Source organism: Ambystoma mexicanum, chromosome 11 (assembly GCF_040938575.1).
Source record: "Ambystoma mexicanum isolate Mex_15411 chromosome 11, UKY_AmexF1_1, whole genome shotgun sequence".
Taxonomy (NCBI): Eukaryota; Metazoa; Chordata; class Amphibia; order Caudata; family Ambystomatidae; genus Ambystoma; species Ambystoma mexicanum.
Genome location: NC_090934.1, coordinates 823,402,333 through 823,422,521, shown reverse-complemented (window position 1 = coordinate 823,422,521; position 20,189 = coordinate 823,402,333). Strand labels below are relative to the sequence as shown.

The 20,189-nt window shown below is 46.8% G+C and overlaps 7 non-coding genes across 7 annotated transcripts; all 7 read left to right on the top strand.

The window, feature by feature from the left end:
- Positions 1–247: 247 nt before the first annotated feature.
- On the top strand, positions 248–321 carry TRNAN-GUU (transfer RNA asparagine (anticodon GUU)). The gene has a single exon. It is a non-coding gene; the product is annotated as a tRNA-Asn (tRNA).
- A 313-nt stretch (positions 322–634) lies between these two features.
- On the top strand, positions 635–706 carry TRNAW-CCA (transfer RNA tryptophan (anticodon CCA)). Its single transcript has one exon. It is a non-coding gene; the product is annotated as a tRNA-Trp (tRNA).
- Positions 707–2,873: 2,167 nt separating this feature from the next.
- Positions 2,874–2,945, top strand: TRNAW-CCA (transfer RNA tryptophan (anticodon CCA)). The gene has a single exon. It is a non-coding gene; the product is annotated as a tRNA-Trp (tRNA).
- Positions 2,946–4,734: 1,789 nt separating this feature from the next.
- TRNAN-GUU (transfer RNA asparagine (anticodon GUU)) lies at positions 4,735–4,808 on the top strand. Its single transcript has one exon. It is a non-coding gene; the product is annotated as a tRNA-Asn (tRNA).
- A 313-nt stretch (positions 4,809–5,121) lies between these two features.
- TRNAW-CCA (transfer RNA tryptophan (anticodon CCA)) lies at positions 5,122–5,193 on the top strand. Its single transcript has one exon. It is a non-coding gene; the product is annotated as a tRNA-Trp (tRNA).
- A 1,790-nt stretch (positions 5,194–6,983) lies between these two features.
- On the top strand, positions 6,984–7,057 carry TRNAN-GUU (transfer RNA asparagine (anticodon GUU)). The gene has a single exon. It is a non-coding gene; the product is annotated as a tRNA-Asn (tRNA).
- A 313-nt stretch (positions 7,058–7,370) lies between these two features.
- On the top strand, positions 7,371–7,442 carry TRNAW-CCA (transfer RNA tryptophan (anticodon CCA)). Its single transcript has one exon. It is a non-coding gene; the product is annotated as a tRNA-Trp (tRNA).
- Positions 7,443–20,189: the final 12,747 nt, after the last annotated feature.

Here is a 20,189-nt window from a genome sequence, read left to right as displayed (position 1 = left end):
AACACAAGTGCGCAACTGTGGCTTTCTCCTCATAGCAAGTTATGCCTACACAGAGGACATTTGGTGCACTGTTGATGGGCTCTGTCCTCTACTAAATCCCCTGTGTTTGTGGATTAGGGGAGGTAGGGAAGTGCTTGATACCCTGATTTGCTGTGGGAAATAGAGCTATTTTAGAAATATTTTCAGGTTGCCTGGGAAGCATAAGCAAACAGCACACCAATCAGGCCCCAGTGTAAGCACTGCATGAGTCTCTGTGGCGCAATCGGTTAGCGCGTTCGGCTGTTAACTGAAAGGTTGGTGGTTCAAGCCCACCCAGGGACGATGCGTTTTGGCTCAAAAATTCAGCATGACCAACTATGAACTTCTGTTTACCTCTCGCAGGTCTCGTCTTCTGACGTCCAAAATATCCAATAAACTGCAAGCAATTCTTCTCGCTTGCTTTAGTTTTTCAAAACTTGCCATTCAATTCATAAACATCAAGACTTCATGGGAAGGGTTTGGCTGCAGCGTGTACTGATGCACAGAAGGAAGCTATCCTAGCCAGTCTACTTAAAGAAGCAATGAGGCTCTGCAGGTGCATGTACGTCTCCTACCTTTATTCTGTCATCAGACACACCAGGTGGACTGCCACAAGGACCTCGTGGCGCAATGGTAGCGCGTCTGACTCCAGATCAGAAGGTTGCGTGTTCAAATCACGTCGGGGTCATATCTGCTTTTCCCACTCTGAAATACAAAATTGCTCTTCAGTATCTCGTTATTTCAACCTGACTGCATCTTTGTGCTCTGGGCCCAGTTGTTCTGGCGTTTCGAATGTAAGCTTTGCAGCAGGGAAGTATCATATTGACAGACACCCATGAAGGACATGGTCAACCTTTAAAGCAGGCCAATCTCTATGTTTTACTGGATGCAGCAGAAGTATTTCCTCTTTACCATCTCTTCAAGTGGGCCTGACTGATGTGCTGTTTTGTGCACGCTACGTGGGCTTTGTAAAGCATACCTCTGCCATTTGCATGGCCTCCTAGCGCTGTCAATATTTTCGTGTAATCGCTGAATGCTGCACTGTCCTGGGAACTCTAGGTGTGACTAAAGGATATATGCTGGGGCCCCGAAAGGGGGTCGGCAGTCTAGTGGCAATGCCCATCACTTTGCAGTTTGGGTTTGTGAGTTCAGGTACCGGTCTGGTGTCAGAAACCTGTAAGCGCCCTCCCAATCAACTGTCGGTCCTGGATTGTGAGGATTTCCCCTTATACTGGTCTCAGTAGACACATTTCCATTTTACTTTTTCACTCTCGCATTGCCTATTTCTCTCTCTCTCATAGATACATTATAGACAAGAGAGACATTGTCAGCGAGAGGGCTTCACAGCACCTTCCCCCATTTCCCTAAGTGCATTGCAAGGGGCTCTGGGAGGCGTGCACATTTGTCTGAAACACAAAGATCCACTGGCAATAAAAAGCGTAGGTCCCTAGTTTGCATTTCTTAGAATTTGAGGTGACACTCAGAGTTGTCTCGGGCATGACTGTACCTTTCATAGGAGATGTTCTAATCCCCAAACCCTCTTCCTTTGTCCCAGTAATCTGTCTTAGTGCCTCTAGCAAGTTGTTTTCTGAAACAAAGCTTACCTGAACATCCTGTAAAATTGGTAACTTTTCAGTAGCAGTAAAGTGCAGTATATAGCATTCCTGTTGCGCACAGCATCTAGATCCAAAAATTGCTTACTCTACCCCAGAAATTAGAATTCACCCAGTCAAACAGAGGGATCTATAAAGAGCATGGCAAGTAGTTAACATAAGCTACTTCCCCCAAGTTCTCTTGGTGCACTCTGCTGCCCTCTTTTAACAGAAGAATGCAACTGCAGGTCTTGCTTCTCAGCAAGGTACCTACATAGGTGCACTCTTGCTAAATCTGCTGGAATGTGTCTTCTATTGTGCCCAAGGTGGTTGTGTATTTGGGGACTCAGGGAAGCAAGGGGGCAGTCTAATGCACTGCAGTGCTAAGAGAGGCATGCCTTTTTCAGAAAAAAGTTCAGGTTTTCGGCCAATCAGAAAAAAATAGCAATGCAATCAGGCCAAAGGCAGAACACACATGCCAGTGAGTCTCTGTGGCGCAATTGGTTAGCGCGTTCGGCTGTTAACCGAAAAGACGCTGCTGTTTTTGGCACAAAGACACAGAGTGTTCCACTCAGTAAACCTGAGTCATTTCTCCCGTGTTCTCTGGGTTCAGCCTACTGTCCCCTTTTAACACAAGTGCGCAACTGTGGCTTTCTCCTCATAGCAAGTTATGCCTACACAGAGGACATTTGGTGCACTGTTGATGGGCTCTGTCCTCTAATAAATCCCCTGTGTTTGTGGATTAGGGGAGGTAGGGAAGTGCTTGATACCCTGATTTGCTGTGGGAAATAGAGCTATTTTAGAAATATTTTCAGGTTGCCTGGGAAGAATAAGCAAACAGCACACCAATCAGGCCCCAGTGTAAACACTGCATGAGTCTCTGTGGTGCAATCGGTTAGCGCGTTCGGCTGTTAACCGAAAGGTAGGTGGTTCAAGCCCACCCAGGAACGATGCATTTTGGCTCAAAAATTCAGCATGACCAACTATGAACTTCTGTTTACCTCTCGCAGGTCTCGTCTGCTGACGTCCAAAAAATCCAATAAACTGTAAGCAATTCTTCTCGCTTGCTTTAGTTTTTCAAAACTTGCCATTCAATTCATAAACATCAAGACTTCATGGGAAGGGTTTGGCTGCAGCGTGTACTGATGCACAGAAGGAAGCTATCCTAGCCAGTCTACCTAAAGAAGCAATGAGGCTCTGCAGGTGCATGTACGTCTCCTACCTTTATTCTGTCATGAGACACACCAGGTGGATTGCCACAAGGACCTCGTGGCGCAATGGTAGTGCGTCTGACTCCAGATCAGAAGGTTTCGTGTTCAAATCACGTCGGGGTCATATTTGCTTTTCCCACTCTGAAATACAAAATTGCTCTTCAGTATCTCGTTATTTCAACCTGACTGCATCTTTGTGCTCTGGGCCTAGTTGTTCTGGCGTTTCGAATGTAAGCTTTGCAGCAGGGAAGTATCATATTGACAGACACCCATGAAGGACGTGGTCAACCTTTAAAGCAGGCCAATCTCTATGTTTTACTGGATGCAGCAGAAGTATTTCCTCTTTACCATCTCTTCAAGTGGGCCTGACTGATGTGCTGTTTTGTGCACGCTACGTGGGCTTTGTAAAGCATACCTCTGCCATTTGCATGGCCTCCTAGCGCTGTCAATATTTTCGTGTAATCGCTGAATGCTGCACTGTCCTGGGAACTCTAGGTGTGACTAAAGGATTTATGCTGCGGCCCCGAAAGGGGGTCGGCAGTCTAGTGGCAATGCCCATCACTTTGCAGTTTGGGTTTGTGAGGTCAGGTACCGGTCTGGTGTCGGAAACCTGTAAGCGCCCTCCCAATCAACTGTCGGTCCTGGATTGTGAGGATTTCCCCTTATACTGGTCTCAGTAGACACATTTCCATTTTAATTTTTCACTCTCGCATTGCCTATTTCTCTCTCTCTCATAGATACATTATAGACAAGAGAGACATTGTCAGCGAGAGGGTTGCACAGCACCTTCCCCCATTTCCCTAAGTGCATTGCATGGGGCTCTGGGAGGCGTGCACATTTGTCTGAAACACAAAGATCCACTGGCAATAAAAGGCGTAGGTCTCTAGTTTGCATTTCTTAGAATTTGAGGTGACACTCAGAGTTGTCTCGGGCGTGACTGACCTTTCATAGGAGATGTGCTAATCCCCAAACACTCTTCCTTTGTCCCAGTAATCTGTCTTAGTGCCTCTAGCAAGTTGTTTTCTGAAACAAAGCTTACCTGAACATCCTGTAAAATTGGTAACTTTTCAGTAGCAGTAGAGTGCAGTATATAGCATTCCTGTTGCGCACAGCATCTAGATCCAAAAATTGCTTACTCTACCCCAGAAATTAGAATTCACCCAGTCAAACAGAGGGATCTATAAAGAGCATGGCAAGTAGTTAACATAAGCTACTTCCCCCAAGTTCTCTTGGTGCACTCTGCTGCCCTCTTTTAACAGAAGAATGCAACTGCAGGTCTTGCTTCTCAGCAAGGTACCTACATATAGAAACCTTGGTGCACTCTTGCTAAATCTGCTGGAATGTGTCTTCTATTGTGCCCAAGGTGGTTGTGTATTTGGGGACTCAGGGAAGCAAGGGAGCAGTCTAATGCACTGCAGTGCTAAGAGAGGCATGCCTTTTTCAGAAAAAAGTTCAGGTTTTCTGCCAATCAGAAAAAAATAGCAATGCAATCAGGCCAAAGGCAGAACACACATGCCAGTGAGTCTCTGTGGCGCAATTGGTTAGCGCGTTCGGCTGTTAACCGAAAAGACGCTGCTATTTTGGGCACAAAGACACAGAGTGTTCCACTCAGTAAACCTGAGTCATTTCTCCCGTGTTCTCTGGGTTCAGCCTACTGTCCCCTTTTAACACAAGTGCGCAACTGTGGCTTTCTCCTCATAGCAAGTTATGCCTACACAGAGGGCATTTGGTGCACTGTTGATGGGCTCTGTCCTCTACTAAATCCCCTGTGTTTGTGGATTACGGGAGGTAGGGAAGTGCTTGATACCCTGATTTGCTGTGGGAAATAGAGCTATTTTAGAAATATTTTCAGGTTGCCTTGGGAGCATAAGCAAACAGCACACCAATCAGGCCCCAGTGTAAGCACTGCATGAGTCTCTGTGGCGCAATCGGTTAGCGCGTTCGGCTGTTAACCGAAAGGTTGGTGGTTCAAGCCCACCCAGGGACGATGCATTTTGGCTCAAAAATTCAGCATGACCAACTATGAACTTCTGTTTACCTCTCGCAGGTCTCGTCTGCTGACGTCCAAAAAATCCAATAAACTGCAAGCAATTCTTCTCGCTTGCTTTAGTTTTTCAAAACTTGCCATTCAATTCATAAACATCAAGACTTCATGGGAAGGGTTTGGCTGCAGCGTGTACTGATGCACAGAAGGAAGCTATCCTAGCCAGTCTACCTAAAGAAGCAATGAGGCTCTGCAGGTGCATGTAGGTCTCCTACCTTTATTCTGTCATCAGACACACCAGGTGGACTGCCACAAGGACCTTGTGGCGCAATGGTAGCGCGTCTGACTCCAGATCAGAAGGTTGTGTGTTCAAATCACGTCGGGGTCATATTTGCTTTTCCCACTCTGAAATACAAAATTGCTCTTCAGTATCTCGTTATTTCAACCTGACTGCATCTTTGTGCTCTGGGCCTAGTTGTTCTGGCGTTTCGAATGTAAGCTTTGCAGCAGGGAAGTATCATATTGACAGACACCCATGAAGGACATGGTCAACCTTTAAAGCAGGCCAATCTCTATGTTTTACTGGATGCAGCAGAAGTATTTCCTCTTTACCATCTCTTCAAGTGGGCCTGACTGATGTGCTGTTTTGTGCACGCTACGTGGGCTTTGTAAAGCATACCTCTGCCATTTGCATGGCCTCCTAGCGCTGTCAATATTTTCGTGTAATCGCTGAATGCTGCACTGTCCTGGGAACTCTAGGTGTGATTAAAGGATATATGCTGGGGCCCCGAAAGGGGGTCGGCAGTCTAGTGGCAATGCCCATCACTTTGCAGTTTGGGTTTGTGAGTTCAGGTACCGGTCTGGTGTCGGAAACCTGTAAGCGCCCTCCCAATCAACTGTCGGTCCTGGATTGTGAGGATTTCCCCTTATACTGGTCTCAGTAGACACATTTCCATTTTACTTTTTCACTCTCGCATTGCCTATTTCTCTCTCTCTCATAGATACATTATAGACAAGAGAGACATTGTCAGCGAGAGGGCTTCACAGCACCTTCCCCCATTTCCCTAAGTGCATTGCAAGGGGCTCTGGGAGGCGTGCACATTTGTCTGAAACACAAAGATCCACTGGCAATAAAAAGCGTAGGTCCCTAGTTTGCATTTCTTAGAATTTGAGGTGACACTCAGAGTTGTCTCGGGCGTGACTGTACCTTTCATAGGAGATGTGCTAATCCCCAAACCCTCTTCCTTTGTCCCAGTAATCTGTCTTAGTGCCTCTAGCAAGTTGTTTTCTGAAACAAAGCTTACCTGAACATCCTGTAAAATTGGTAACTTTTCAGTAGCAGTAGAGTGCAGTATATAGCATTCCTGTTGCGCACAGCATCTAGATCCAATAATTGCTTACTCTACCCCAGAAATTAGAATTCACCCAGTCAAACAGAGGGATCTATAAAGAGCATGGCAAGTAGTTAACATAAGCTACTTCCCCCAAGTTCTCTTGGTGCACTCTGCTGCCCTCTTTTAACAGAAGAATGCAACTGCAGGTCTTGCTTCTCAGCAAGGTACCTACATATAGAAACCTTGGTGCACTCTTGCTAAATCTGCTGGAATGTGTCTTCTATTGTGCCCAAGGTGGTTGTGTATTTGGGGACTCAGGGAAGCAAGGGAGCAGTCTAATGCACTGCAGTGCTAAGAGAGGCATGCCTTTTTCAGAAAAAAGTTCAGGTTTTCTGCCAATCAGAAAAAAATAGCAATGCAATCAGGCCAAAGGCAGAGCACACATGCCAGTGAGTCTCTGTGGCGCAATTGGTTAGCGCGTTCGGCTGTTAACCGAAAAGACGCTGCTGTTTTTGGCACAAAGACACAGAGTGTTCCACTCAGTAAACCTGAGTCATTTCTCCCGTGTTCTCTGGGTTCAGCCTACTGTCCCCTTTTAACACAAGTGTGCAACTGTGGCTTTCTCCTCATAGCAAGTTATGCCTACACAGAGGACATTTGGTGCACTGTTGATGGGCTCTGTCCTCTACTAAATCCCCTGTGTTAGTGGATTAGTGGAGGTAGGGAAGTGCTTGATACCCTGATTTGCTGTGGGAAAAAGAGCTATTTTAGAAATATTTTCAGGTTGCCTGGGAAGCATAAGCAAACAGCACACCAATCAGGCCCCTGTGTAAGGACTGCATGAGTCTCTGTGGCGCAATCGGTTAGCGCGTTCGGCTGTTAACCGAAAGGTTGGTGGTTCAAGCCCGCCCAGTGACTGTGCATTTTGGCTCAAAAATTCAGCGTGACCAACTATGGACTTCTGTTTACCTCTCGCAGGTCTCGTCTGCTGACGTCCAAAAAATCCAATAAACTGTAAGCAATTCTTCTCGCTTGCTTTAGTTTTTCAAAACTTGCCATTCAATTCATAAACATCAAGACTTCATGGGAAGGGTTTGGCTGCAGCGTGTACTGATGCACAGAAGGAAGCTATCCTAGCCAGTCTACTTAAAGAAGCAATGAGGCTCTGCAGGTCCATGTACGTCTCCTACCTTTATTCTGTCATCAGACACACCAGGTGGACTGCCGCAAGGACCTCGTGGCGCAATGGTAGCGCGTCTGACTCCAGATCAGAAGGTTGTGTGTTCAAATCACAACGGGGTCATGCTTGCTTTTCCCACTCTGAAATACAAAATTGCTCTTCAGTATCTCGTTATTTCAACCTGACTGCAGCTTTGTGCTCTGGGCCTAGTTGTTCTGGCGTTTCGAATGTAAGCTTTGCAGCAGGGAAGTATCATATTGACAGACACCCATGAAGGACATGGTCAACCTTTAAAGCAGGCCAATCTCTATGTTTTACTGGATGCAGCAGAAGTATTTCCTCTTTACCATCTCTTCAAGTGGGCCTGACTGATGTGCTGTTTTGTGCACGCTACGTGGGCTTTGTAAAGCATACCTCTGCCATTTGCATGGCCTCCTAGCGCTGTCAATATTTTCGTGTAATCGCTGAATGCTGCAGTGTCCTGGGAACTCTAGGTGTGACTAAAGGATATATGTTGGGGCCCCGAAAGGGGGTCGGCAGTCTAGTGGCAATGCCCATCACTTTGCAGTTTGGGTTTGTGAGTTCAGGTACCGGTCTGGTGTCGGAAACCTGTAAGCGCCCTCCCAATCAACTGTCGGTCCTGGATTGTGAGGATTTCCCCTTATACTGGTCTCAGTAGACACATTTCCATTTTACTTTTTCACTCTCGCATTGCCTATTTCTCTCTCTCTCATAGTTACATTATAGACAAGAGAGACATTGTCAGCGAGAGGGCTTCACAGCACCTTCCCCCTTTCCCTAAGTGCATTGCAAGGGGCTCTGGGAGGCATGCACATTTGTCTGAAACACAAAGATCCACTGGCAATAAAAAGCGTAGGTCCCTAGTTTGCATTTCTTAGAATTTGAGGTGACACTCAGAGTTGTCTCGGGCGTGACTGTACCTTTCATAGGAGATGTGCTAATCCCCAAACCCTCTTCCTTTGTCCCAGTAATCTGTCCTAGGGCCTCTAGCAAGTTGTTTTCTGAAACAAAGCTCACCTGAACATCCTGTAAAATTGGTAACTTTTCAGTAGCAGTACAGTGCAGTATATAGCATTCTTGTTGCACACAGCATCTAGATCCAAAAATTGCTTACTCTACCCCAGAAATTAGAATTCACCCAGTCAAACAGAGGGATCTATAAAGAGCATGGCAAGTAGTTAACATAAGCTACTTCCCCCAAGTTCTCTTGGTGCACTCTGCTGCCCTCTTTTAACAGAAGAATGCAACTGCAGGTCTTGCTTCTCAGCAAGGTACCTACATATAGAAACCTTGGTGCACTCTTGCTAAATCTGCTGGAATGTGTCTTCTATTGTGCCCAAGGTGGTTGTGTATTTGGGGACTCAGGGAAGCAAGGGATGTAAGAGGATTCAATTCAGCACTACAGCCAAGTCAACGCCTAGTCTAGAATACTGAATGAAAACCCTTATTGATATATCTTTATGTCCAGTTCATGCGTTCTGGATGACTACCCCTATATAACACCCCTCTGTTGGAATCCCCCTGACCCCACTGAGCCAAGAAGTAGTTCTGTTTTGCAAGTTAAAAGGTTTAATTGATACTTTAAACAATATAGATATATATATCACACTTTATAATAAATTAATAATTGAATATCACACTTAATCTGATATGATAAAGATTAACAACGGAGAATCTGGCACTAGCACACTTCTTTATAATCACTAAGGAGTTGACATGAAATGGATAAGGTAGCACACTGGTAAATAGGGACAGAAGAATAATGTGGTAGAGAATGCTTTATAGATTTCGGAGGGATGCAATGTTGAATGAAATGCAGTAAAGAAAATAACTTGATAGGATTTCAGCAAAAGACAATGTAATCACTTTCTTAGACAATTCACCCCCTCCTTTTATGCAATGCAAGGAAATGGAAGGAAGCACACAGTTCTCAGAAATGCAATTCAAACGTAATTCAGTTCACCCAGCAACTTAGACTACAGACGTTGAAAACACAGGCAAAATGCTTTTATATGTGCTGGCAATTAAGTGAAAAATATGCTAAATTTGCTTTTAATTCCCTCTAGAAGTTCAGGGTGAGTGGTATCTAGTTAATATTAGTCCAGGCTCACTTTAGCAAGGATCTAGGGTGTAACTAGCAGGTTAAACGAATGTTTAGCAACTGAAAGCAAGAAGCTTCTGTTTTCACACGTGGAGAAATTTGCAAATCGCGGCAAAATTCGCGAGTGCGTTTTTCAGGATTACGGAAAAACTATAGGGGGTAGGATTCTCAGCTTTCAGGGGAAAGTTACTGAAAGTCTCTAGCACAAACGGTTGCGGAGATATGAGCGATTAAATAAAGGTCGTTTTTCAGATTTGAAATTTTAAAGTTCAAAAAGACAAGTGCAGCTTGCAACTAGAAAATGACAGGTGACAGTTAGGAGACAGTTCTACTTAGATTAAAATAGATTTGAATTATATTATTTTAACTAAGAGATTGGTTCTGCACAGTTTTCTAGGTACTCACACTATATTCTTGAGTGAAATGGGCCTCGCCATGGATCTGGTCAGGTTTTAGACGGGACTCTGGTCTCTGCACTTCACAGTGATCTGGGTCTGCTCTCTCTCTGGATTCTGAAGATTGAGGGATTTAAAGTCTGGATCTTTCTGCACAGCTTTCTCCGGAGATTGATGGAGGTAAAGTATGGATTTTCCCGGCAGAGCTTCCAGCTGCAAATGGATTGGAAAGTCTCTATCTGTCCTGTCTGTCTGCTTTTATGTGTTTAGAATGTGGGTGTGTTCTAGCATCACTGACCCTACCTCTCTCTCAGCTTCTAATTGGTCAAACTTCCATTTCTCATTTGATTGGGGGAGCTAAGTTGTGTCAGAGTGATGTCATTTTACAGCCTGCAGAAAGTCCACTCCTCCTGTCAACTTACACACAAATCTAGATTTGAACCCAAATACATATTTGCAGAGGTACATGTTTTTTAAAATCATCTTCACCCATCATGCATTACAGGAGGTATACCCTGTTCAAACTCTGCTCTTCCTGGGGGCTTGCATTCAGAAATGGCACATATTTCACTTTTTAACTGATTTTGCAATTCCGGACATTGACCCAAATTTACACACATGTGCGCAAGGAGTATGGACATTAGTTGATGAAGTGTCTGATTTTTCACATGCACACATTTTGAGTAATATCCTCTTTTCCGCTAAATCCCCCCTGAACATGCCACCGGTTCAAAAAACCTCTTAAAATGTGGGCAGAAAAATCACAAGAATTATGGTATCATTTAAATAATTTTCACAAGTCCGTACTATGAGTTATTCATCTTTTTCTAAAACCATATTCTGGCTATAGAGGTGTGTCTTTTCAGGTCACATGGTACAGAAACCAGTCTTTCCAGTTTCTGCCAAGCTCAGAGACCCTGCCCCTCCCAGCTTCTGCCAAGAGGAAGCTCCATTTACGACTCCCGCCAATAAAACATTTGCCTGAGTCAGGACAGGGCTTTGTTCAATTTCCTGCAGAGCCCAGGTAATTCAATCAGGGAAGTGTCATATCCCTTTTGGTGTGAGCAGCAAAAGGGCAGCTAGGCCTGGGAACACAGCTGTGACTCAAGTTTCACTCCTGATGGGGGTAGTTGCCAGGCAGAATTCAGTTCCTTAAGCCAAGTTTCAGATAAAATGTCACTTTTTGTTCCCCAGTTCCTGCATTCAAATAAAACTAAACATTTTTACATATGCAGCTAGAATGCTGATTCTAAGTTTAAAACTATGACATTTAAACAATTGCAACCTATGTGACACTCAAAAGTAGGTCACTCAGTCAATTTAAACATTTAGATTTTTTTTAGTGTCTTTCAGTCCAAATTTACTTAAACTGCTGAAATCCACAGCACAGCCAGTCTTGTTATAAACCTTCAAGTCACTTCAGAATATAACTTTAGATTGTATCCACCTCTCAGTAAGTCTTTCTTTGGCCTGTTTTGGGTTCATTTATTCAGTTTTGCAAAAAGTAAAATCTGGTGTTGTTTTAAAATGCCGGCTTTTGGATAGTGGTGAGTACTGGTACTGCACCCCTTTTTGGGATTTAAGAAAATGAATTCTCCACAGTTATGGGTTTGCTTTTGGCAATCAGCATTGCCATTCCCAATGGTTTCAGACTACTGTGTGGGTAGTCCAATGGTGGTTTTAGGCAGTGTCCTTCTGTGCCCATAACATCGGCAAAAATGGGTGGCAGCCTATTCTTCATGCACTTCCCTGTGCATTTTCTGGGAAGCTCTGGCCATCATGATGTTTTCCATGTCAGTACTGCACAGTTTTGAGGTAGGGCTCGAATGCATGGGTAAATACACCCCACAAGCCCCCCTCTTGCGATGGCCATTCTATTTCACGAATGGGACTCGCAAGACCTGGGATGTTTCCTCATCTTCTTCCAATAGATGGCACAGTTCAGCATCTTTTCCTCCATCCGGTACTGATCGATCGGTTCTCCTCGCCGGTCCTGATGGGAAGATTGGGCGGTACCCCGGGCCCGTTGCGTCTCTGCTCGCGGTCTCCGGATCGTCCTCCTTGGTCATTCTCCATGGTTTCATCTCTCCTAGGATGATAAGGCAAAAGCGGCAATACCTACTCATAGACGTTTTTCCACCACTGTTGAGATAGTGGGGCAGCATATGAATTTCATCATAACAAAACATTACTTTCTTATTTTGAAAAAAAAAACAGTATAACTAAGAGACAGTTTCATGCAAATCACAATATTTTAGAGACTAGATGTGGTATGTTTTATGGTTGGAACTGAATTAGTCTGAGACAGTGCCCGCTAGGATTCCAGAGGATTCCTCCAGTTGTTGCAGAGTGTGCCTGGGATGGCAACATTTCAACTGGTTTATGTGGACCCACTTGTCTTCCCCCGCTGCCAAAGGACCTTTGGGGATGTGGATTTTGTAGGCCACAGCAGAGATCTTGTCGATGATCTCAAAGGGTCCCTTCCATGTAGGCAAAAATTTGCGCTGCTTGGCCTGGTTCCTTTGGAAGTTGTATAGATAGACCCGGTCTCCCACCTGATATTCCTTCCTGGAAGTTTTCAGGTCATAGTGGGTCTTCATGCTATCAGCCGATCTTTCTAGATTCCGCTGAGCATAAGCAAAAGCATGTTGAAGGTGTTTCCTTAAATTCTCCACATACTCATGAGTTGTGGAGGCATTTATCAGTGTCTGCTCTTGGGTCCTATAGAGCAAATGCTGCGGAAGCACCATCTTGCGCCCAGTCATCAACTCAAATGGTGACATTTTGGTTGCAGATGAAGGGGTAGATCTGATGGCCATTAGGACCAGAGGTAATCGGATATCCCAATTTGGCCCAGAATCTGCCACAAACTTCTTTAATATGCTCACAATTGTCCGGTTATATCTCTCTACTGCCCCAGAAGAAGCTGGCCGGTAAGCAATGTGTAGCTTTCTCTTGACCCCCAGTATCTCCCACATCTTTGTCATTACTTCACTGGTGAAGTGGCTACCTCTGTCTGACTCAATCCTTTGAGGTAGACCAAAACGGGAAAAGATGTGGTTAATCATCAAGGCAGCTGCAGTTTCTGCCTTGCAATTTGGGGCTGGGAGACATTCCACCCACTTGGTAAACAAGCATGTCACAGTCAACATGTACTTATTCCCCCTAGCAGAGCGAATCACAGGGCCAACAAAGTCGATTTGTAAATCTGACCATGGCAGGGTCATCCCCCGCTTTTGGAGAGGCGCACGGTGCGTGAGGGATGATGGCTGAAATTGCACACACAAGACACCCCTTCAAATATTGGTCGAGGTCCTGCCCCATGTGTGGCCAGTATGCAACCTCTCTTAAGATTTCCAGTGTTGTGTGAAACCCCCTATGACCGGCGGTGGCCGCATCATGGGCGTGACTTAACATCAGGCTTCGGAATGAGGTAGGAACCACCCACTGATCGTGGCCAGCTTTGGATTTCCTTACCAACAAACCGTCTTGGATCCGGAACATTTTTGGACATTTCATCAACACTCTTAGGTCCTCTTTCCCAATGTAATCGGTATCCGTCAGGGGAAAGTTCTCAGGGTCCTCAAGGTGCTGGTAAAATTTACCAATAATTGGATCCCCCTTCTGAGCGGTAATCAAATCAGCATCAGGGGTCTCCTTACTCCATTGTACAATTGAAAGGTCGTTGTGAGCATTCGTCTGGGACCTAGTGATAGCAGGGACCTGGATTTCCCCCAACAGGGACTCAATCTCAATTAGATCTCCTTGGATGGCCCCGGTTTTGGCCAGCTGATCAGCTAAGTCATTTCCAGTTTTGTCTGGTCCCTCTACTTTGGAATGACCCTTGATCTTTTTCCAATAGATGGTCATCCCATTCGACGTGACCAGATCATCGATGTTTTGGATCAACTTCCCATGCTTCAAGGGTTTGTTGTTAGCACATAACATGCCTCTGGTTTTCCAATTAACCAGGTGCTCCACGAACCCGTTCCGTACATAATCCGAATCTGTGATTATGACCAGTTCGTGGAGTTGATGCTGGACAGCAGTGAGGATGGCCTGATGCACAGCCATCAATTCTGCCACCTGACTACTTCGGGGACCAATTTTGTATCCAGCGGAGGGTTCTGGGGACTCATTCACCCATGCATTCCCTACGCCAGCCACCAGTTCTTTCTCCCCGTCGTTGTCAACATGGTAAGAGCATCCATCCACATAGACAGTGGGCATTCCCTCACACTTGTCCTCTTCAAAGACTGTGTGGGGAATTAAGGTATGCCTCCGTGTTGTCCTTGATTTTTAGACTTTCGTCCTCGAGACAGTTTTCTCTGGCACAATCATGCAAGTCAGCCAGACCTTGCGCGAGGGGACTCTTCTTGTTTTGGCCATATCTGACCTCCACAGGAAAGCCTTGCATTGATAGAATCCAGGAAGTGATTCGGGAATTACTCACATTTCCGGCCCGGATTCTATCACTTTGGAGATATTGCAGAGGCTGGTGTGGAGTCTCCACTATGATGTGTTCCTCCTGGATAAACGGGCGGTAATTCTTCAATGCCCACACCGTCGCCAGGAGTGCCTTCTCACAATCGTTGAATTTTTCCTCCACAGAGGATAAAGTTTTGCTCGCATAGGAGATTACTTTATTGACCTTGTCATGCTTTTGGTATAATACTGCCGTCAAGCACGTATTAGAGAACCCCGTCTCCAGGAAGAACTCCTTGTTTCTGACAGGGTAAGCTAGGCAAGGCGCTTGTGAGAGGCTTCTTTTGAGTTGTTTTACCCCCTCGGATTGTTCTGGACCCCATTCCCACTTCACCCCCCCCTTCAGGAGATGAATCAGGGGTCTGGTGATCTCTGCGTATCCCTCAATGAACTTTCTGCTGTAATTAGTCAGTCCAAGGAGGCTCCTTAGTTCTCGCAGAGTTGTGGGGTCTTTCAGTTTCTGAAGTGCTTCCACTTTCTTTTCCTGGGGACAGAGACCCTGAGGAGTAATCTCATGCCCCAAGAAATTAACACGGGTTCTACACCACTGTGCTTTCTGAAAGGAAAGTTTTGCTCCGGCGGCCCTCAACTGCGTCAGAACATAACGGATCTCCGCTATGTGTTCCTCCACAGATGAACTTTTGACGAGGACATCATCTACATAAGCCAGGTTACCCCTCGCACCCAGGTCGGGCATGGCCTTATGTAGGAAAATGTTGAACTCATTACCGGAGTTAAGGTATCCGAAGGGAGTCCGGGTCCATGTGTACTGCTGGCCCCCAAAGGTAAAAGCCAGTTTGTATTGGTCCTCCCTGCTGACAGGCACGGTCCAGTATCCATTGGTCAGGTCGATTGCGGTGAATACCTGTGACCCCTGGATCTGGGCCAGCCCTTGGTCAATGTAGGGAAGAGGCCATCGGGAAGTGTGGACCCGTTTGTTGAGCTCCCTGAGGTCGGCGCAGAGTGTCCACTGGCCGTTTGGCTTCAATATTCCCAGCACCGGATTATTGAAGGTGCTGTGGACTGGACGGATTATTCCCCGGGACTCAAGGTTCTTAATTATTTCCGTAAGTCACTCCATTGATGCGAGAGGCAAGTGATATTGCTTCACAAACACAGGAGTCATGCCAGGGTCCGTGGGGATTGTTGTTGTGTGGATGTCAGTGCGACCACAGTCATATGAGTCTACCGCAAAGAGATCTTGGAAATCCAAGAAAACTTGTTTCAACTTTTGCTTTTGTTCCAGAGTCACACAGGCATCAGCTAGGTTGACTCTATCTTCCACCATCTGCCTGAAGCCTGGAAAGACTTCTGGTTTGGCTATTTCAGCGGCCTCCTCCAGCTGGGTGGAGAAGTCCCTGGTTAGAGTGCTGATTTGGACCGGAGGCTTCAGGTGGGAAAGGCAGCCCTCATGGACCTGGAAAATCACCTCATCCCTCCTGAAGTCACAAGTCACATCTTCCTTACCATAGGGGCAGGAAGTGTACACCAGGAAGTTCCCCCCATGCCGGGTAAAAATCCTGTCTGGTGTTGTGTTGTCCTCACTGTCACTGTCAAAACAGTCCTTGGGGATTGGTCCTAACAGTTCATTACCTAAATCAATGGAAAAATGTTGGTCATCAACCGCCATTCCAATAATGGTGCCTGCGGCTAGAGTAATACTCTTTAAGTCGCTGTTATCCACCTCTATTGGAATGGTGTCATGTTCTATGTTGACTAATGGAGTTGGGTTTACCCCCAACCCTTGCTGTTGGAGAGAAGCGTTTAGATGTATGTAAGCATCAGGGTTTTTCAACTCTTGTCCCCTTTTAACTTTCACTTCCAGGGAGAATTGTCGGGTCCTTTCTGGGATGGTGACTTCCTCTTTAATCTGAATTTCAACTGCATAAGGTAGCAATTGAGCTGACCTAAAGGCTTTTTCTGGATCATCAAAGCCCATGGGATTATCCGCTAATCGGGACCAAGCTTTGAAGTTTATTAGGTCCAAACTAACGGCAAAGCGATTGCGAATGTCACTGCCTAAGTAAAAGGCGGCAGGGACATCTCGCACGACCCAACAATTGTGGACTATGCTCTTGTTGCCAATGGAGATTTTGAGCATACACCTGCTTGGCAGGAGATGTTTGGAATCAGATGCTTCCAGGTCCATTTCCCATTTGTCTATCAGTTTGAAGGTGGGAATGGCTGGATCTTTTGGGAGTTGGCGAAACATGGCTTCGCTGATGAAGCTCTTACCGTTGTTCACACACACTCGAGCGAGAACAGAGTCCTTCCCATCATTTAACTGAACAGGGATGAACAACTGCTCTCCAATTTGCTGAATATCAGCCAGGCTCTGAGTGAATTTCACATCTTTCTGGACTGTAGGAGTGGGAGTTTCTGATTGTGGATTAGTATAGAATTTCAGGGTGTTTCCTTCCATTGTGGAATACCACTTTAAACTGGAAGGAAGGTTGATTTTCAGAAATAGAGAGGACCCTCCATCACCAGTCTGTTGTCCTACTGCTATTACTGTCACGTCTGGAATTTGGCTATTCTGGAAGTGAAATTCTACTTGGTCAGATTTTTGTTCAACCATGTGGCAGGTGCCGTTTAAACTAACATGGTTGACACTCCGTTTTAATTTTATTGGTCGGCTAGTCTGGGTCCAGAGGACCTTGTTTACGCAATCTATTAGGGGTGACAACCTTCTCAGGAGGTCATTCCCTAGTAAACAAGGGGTGCCCTCTGGGGCCACAACTATGACCGGGTGTTTCAACTTGTGTCGCCCAATTTTAATGTCCAAATCTGCCGTCCCCTCGACGGGAATTTCCTTCCCGTCAAAGTTCTGGAGTTGCCCAGGAAGAGAGGTGAGAGGAATTTGGTAATTCTCTCCCCTTCTTGCATTCAGTTCGTCAAAGGCCCTTCTGGACAGAAGGGTAGCTTGAGATCCAGTGTCCACCAGTGCCAAAATTGTACCCTGCCCCTGTACTTGTACCGGGGCATAATATCTTCCCTCCTTCTCCTCAAGGGGGCACAGATAATGCACATTTTTGGACAACTGGTGGGCTAATTTTCTGGTTTTGGACATCGCTAGCGAAGAGATTTGGGCAGAATTCTGTGGAGAGCCTTGGGAATCTGAAAGAAAAATTTGGCAACTGGAGATCAGAGCCATTGTGGGTTCCCCTGGCTCCGGTTCTGGGCCGCCCCCCCCTTTTTGGAGGCAGTCACCAGGATGGGTTTGAACCAGGGGATTTTCTTGCGGTTGGTTCTGGGATGAGATGGTGGGCGGCGGTAGCTCAGTCTCCACATCTCCCCAATCTGGATTTGCATCCCTAGGGACCCATTTTTCTTTGGGAGGTGTTCCCCCCTCTCTGAAGGAGAAGATCCTTTTCCCAGGATCCTCTGAGGATCCCTCTCCCTCAAATTGGAAGACCTGTACCTCCTCCTCAAACTGAGTCTGTTTGGGTCTTTTGTTTCTCCTACCCCCCCTCTGCTCCTTAGGAGGCAGACTTTCAGGGGCAAGAGATTTTGTTTCCGGTTCCTGGGTTTCCAGGGTCTGTTTACAAGTGAGGAAGGAAGCTTCCTCCAAGGCTTTACACCCCCCTTCCCCTTGTGCCTCCTCCCTGGGAACCGGTGAGTTATCGGGGTGCTGCCCCCGTCATTGTTCTGGAGCACCAGGTCCAGAGTTGGGTGCGTTCTGCGCCGGCATGCTGATCTGAGGGTTCTGCTGAGCCCTCAGTATGTGACCCAGATCCCGCGCCATGTTTTGAACCTGGCGCTCTAACTGGGAAACCCGCTCAGGCTGATACGGGGCCCTGTTTTCTCCCCTGGGCTGATCCCGGGAAGGGTAGCTATCCCTTCTTTGGTAGTACCCCTGGTTGGGAAGATTTGGGTACCCCTCCACCCTTGGCCTCCCCTCTCCCGGATTAGGTTGTCTGGGCTCAGGGAATTGGGGAAAGAAGGATGGATGATTTTGGGGTTGGAAATTGGGTGGATACCTGGGGAAAAAGTTCTGCCCAGGATTTGGAGAATTTCTGCCCTCCTGTGGGAAGTTGGGAGGGAAGTTCCCTGGGTTAGGTGCTTGGCTGGATCCCCCCCCCTTGTGCTGGAGGAGTCCACACATAACCCAGGATGGGTCGATTTCCCTTGTAACGGGGACTTACATAATCAGGAGAGCGAGGGACCCCATTTGTGGGGCTGCCTCCTTGGCTCCCTGTCTGTGACTGACCCAAGGACCTCCTGGGCCTAGCATTATTAGGTGCAGGTAGGTTTTTAGGCCCCCCCATCTCCAAATCCAAAACGGGGGTGACCTTTACCTCTGCCACCTTGGCAGCAGCAGGGGTGCTGTTGGCTTTGGGGTTTTTCTGGGCATTACTTTTGCTATGTATCGGTTTCTGCACCTCATAGATCCGGGTAGCCTGTTCAATGACCCAGTCTAAAGATCTTTTCTCGTGAAAATCCCTCACGAGCTGGGTCATGATATATTTGGGCAAGGCGTGGAAAAACGTATTTATAAATTCTCTGCTATCCGTGCGCACCCTTCTTGTGGTCTGTGCAAAAGCACGCTTTAACTCCTGCACAAATTCTTGTGGGGCCTGATCCTCCCCACATTGCAAATTGTAGGCTGCCTTGCGAGCCTCTTGAGGATTTCTGTGAACAGAAAAATGTTTCAAGATGGCCGCCTTATAGGTGGACCATCTTAAATGATTTTGGTCCTCCAGCCCCGCAAAGAAACTGGAGTATTCCGGGGAGAAGGTCCACTTTACATATTGAATACAGCTTTGGCTGTCCTTCAAATGAAAAGTCTCCATCATTTGTTCAAACAACTCTAAGTGCTCCCAAACAGAATACTTAGCGTTCTTATGGTAAGGCGTGATGACGCTCCTGATCGCCTTAATCTGCTTTAAGGGGTCCTTAAGCAAGGCCCTTTTTGCCTTATTGGCCTTTTTAGTTCGGGTAACCCTTGTCCATTCGTCCTCGGACTCAGAGGCACTGCTCCCAGAGGTTCCCGTCTGTTCTTCCAGGTTTTCCCGGATTCTGCGAGCCTGGGAATGGCTGGCAGGATGTGGGGACCTGGTCTCCTGTGTCCTGCGCAGTTCAGAGGAGTCTTCAGATTCCTCCTTGCTGCCAGGATTTGATGGGTACCCCCTCCACTGACCTAACTGGGCAGAGGTTTTCAGGATGCCCTTAATGGGCCTATTCTCCCGGGGTTCCCCACTGAATTGCATCATGCTTGGGTGCCCATGCCCAGATGCCCGCCCATCCATTCCTGAGTGGTACTGGCCTATGAGCCCCATACTTTTAGCTGGATAGTAATCTGCCATCCCTGTGGCCCTGTGCTCATGTGCGCCTGGGGACATGGGGGTGGTAGAGTCCAGGGACTGGGAGAGATGAAGGCCCCTGGTGTTAGGGCTCCTGAGGTTATGGTCAGGAGTCTCTCTTTCCCAGCGGTCCTCATCTCTATCCGCCCCTGCTCCCTGTTGCAATGCAAGAGCCTGCATTTGTGCTTTCAGTTCCTCAGTCAAGGCCTTACTAGACTCTATCAGTCTCTCCTGCATCGCTACCTGTTGTTGGAGCCTATCATTGTGTTGACAGAGGGCCTCATTTTCCCTCTGTGCTTCCTGGTTGGTCCTGGAGAACTGGGCCAGTCTTTGCTGCAGGAGGTTTACCTCCTGAGTCCCATCCCTAACGGCCTGCTCCTTTATTGCCAGAGCATCTTCCACCCTTCTGGTGTGCTCTACCAAGTTCTGGTTTTCTTTTTGGAGGTCACCCAGCCCCTGGAGGGCCAGGTGATTTTCTTCCATTTTCCTTTTTAAATGGCAGACTTCCTGGCCTATGGTGTCTCTTTCCTGACTGAGAGCCTGCATCTGTGCTGCCAGGTCGTCC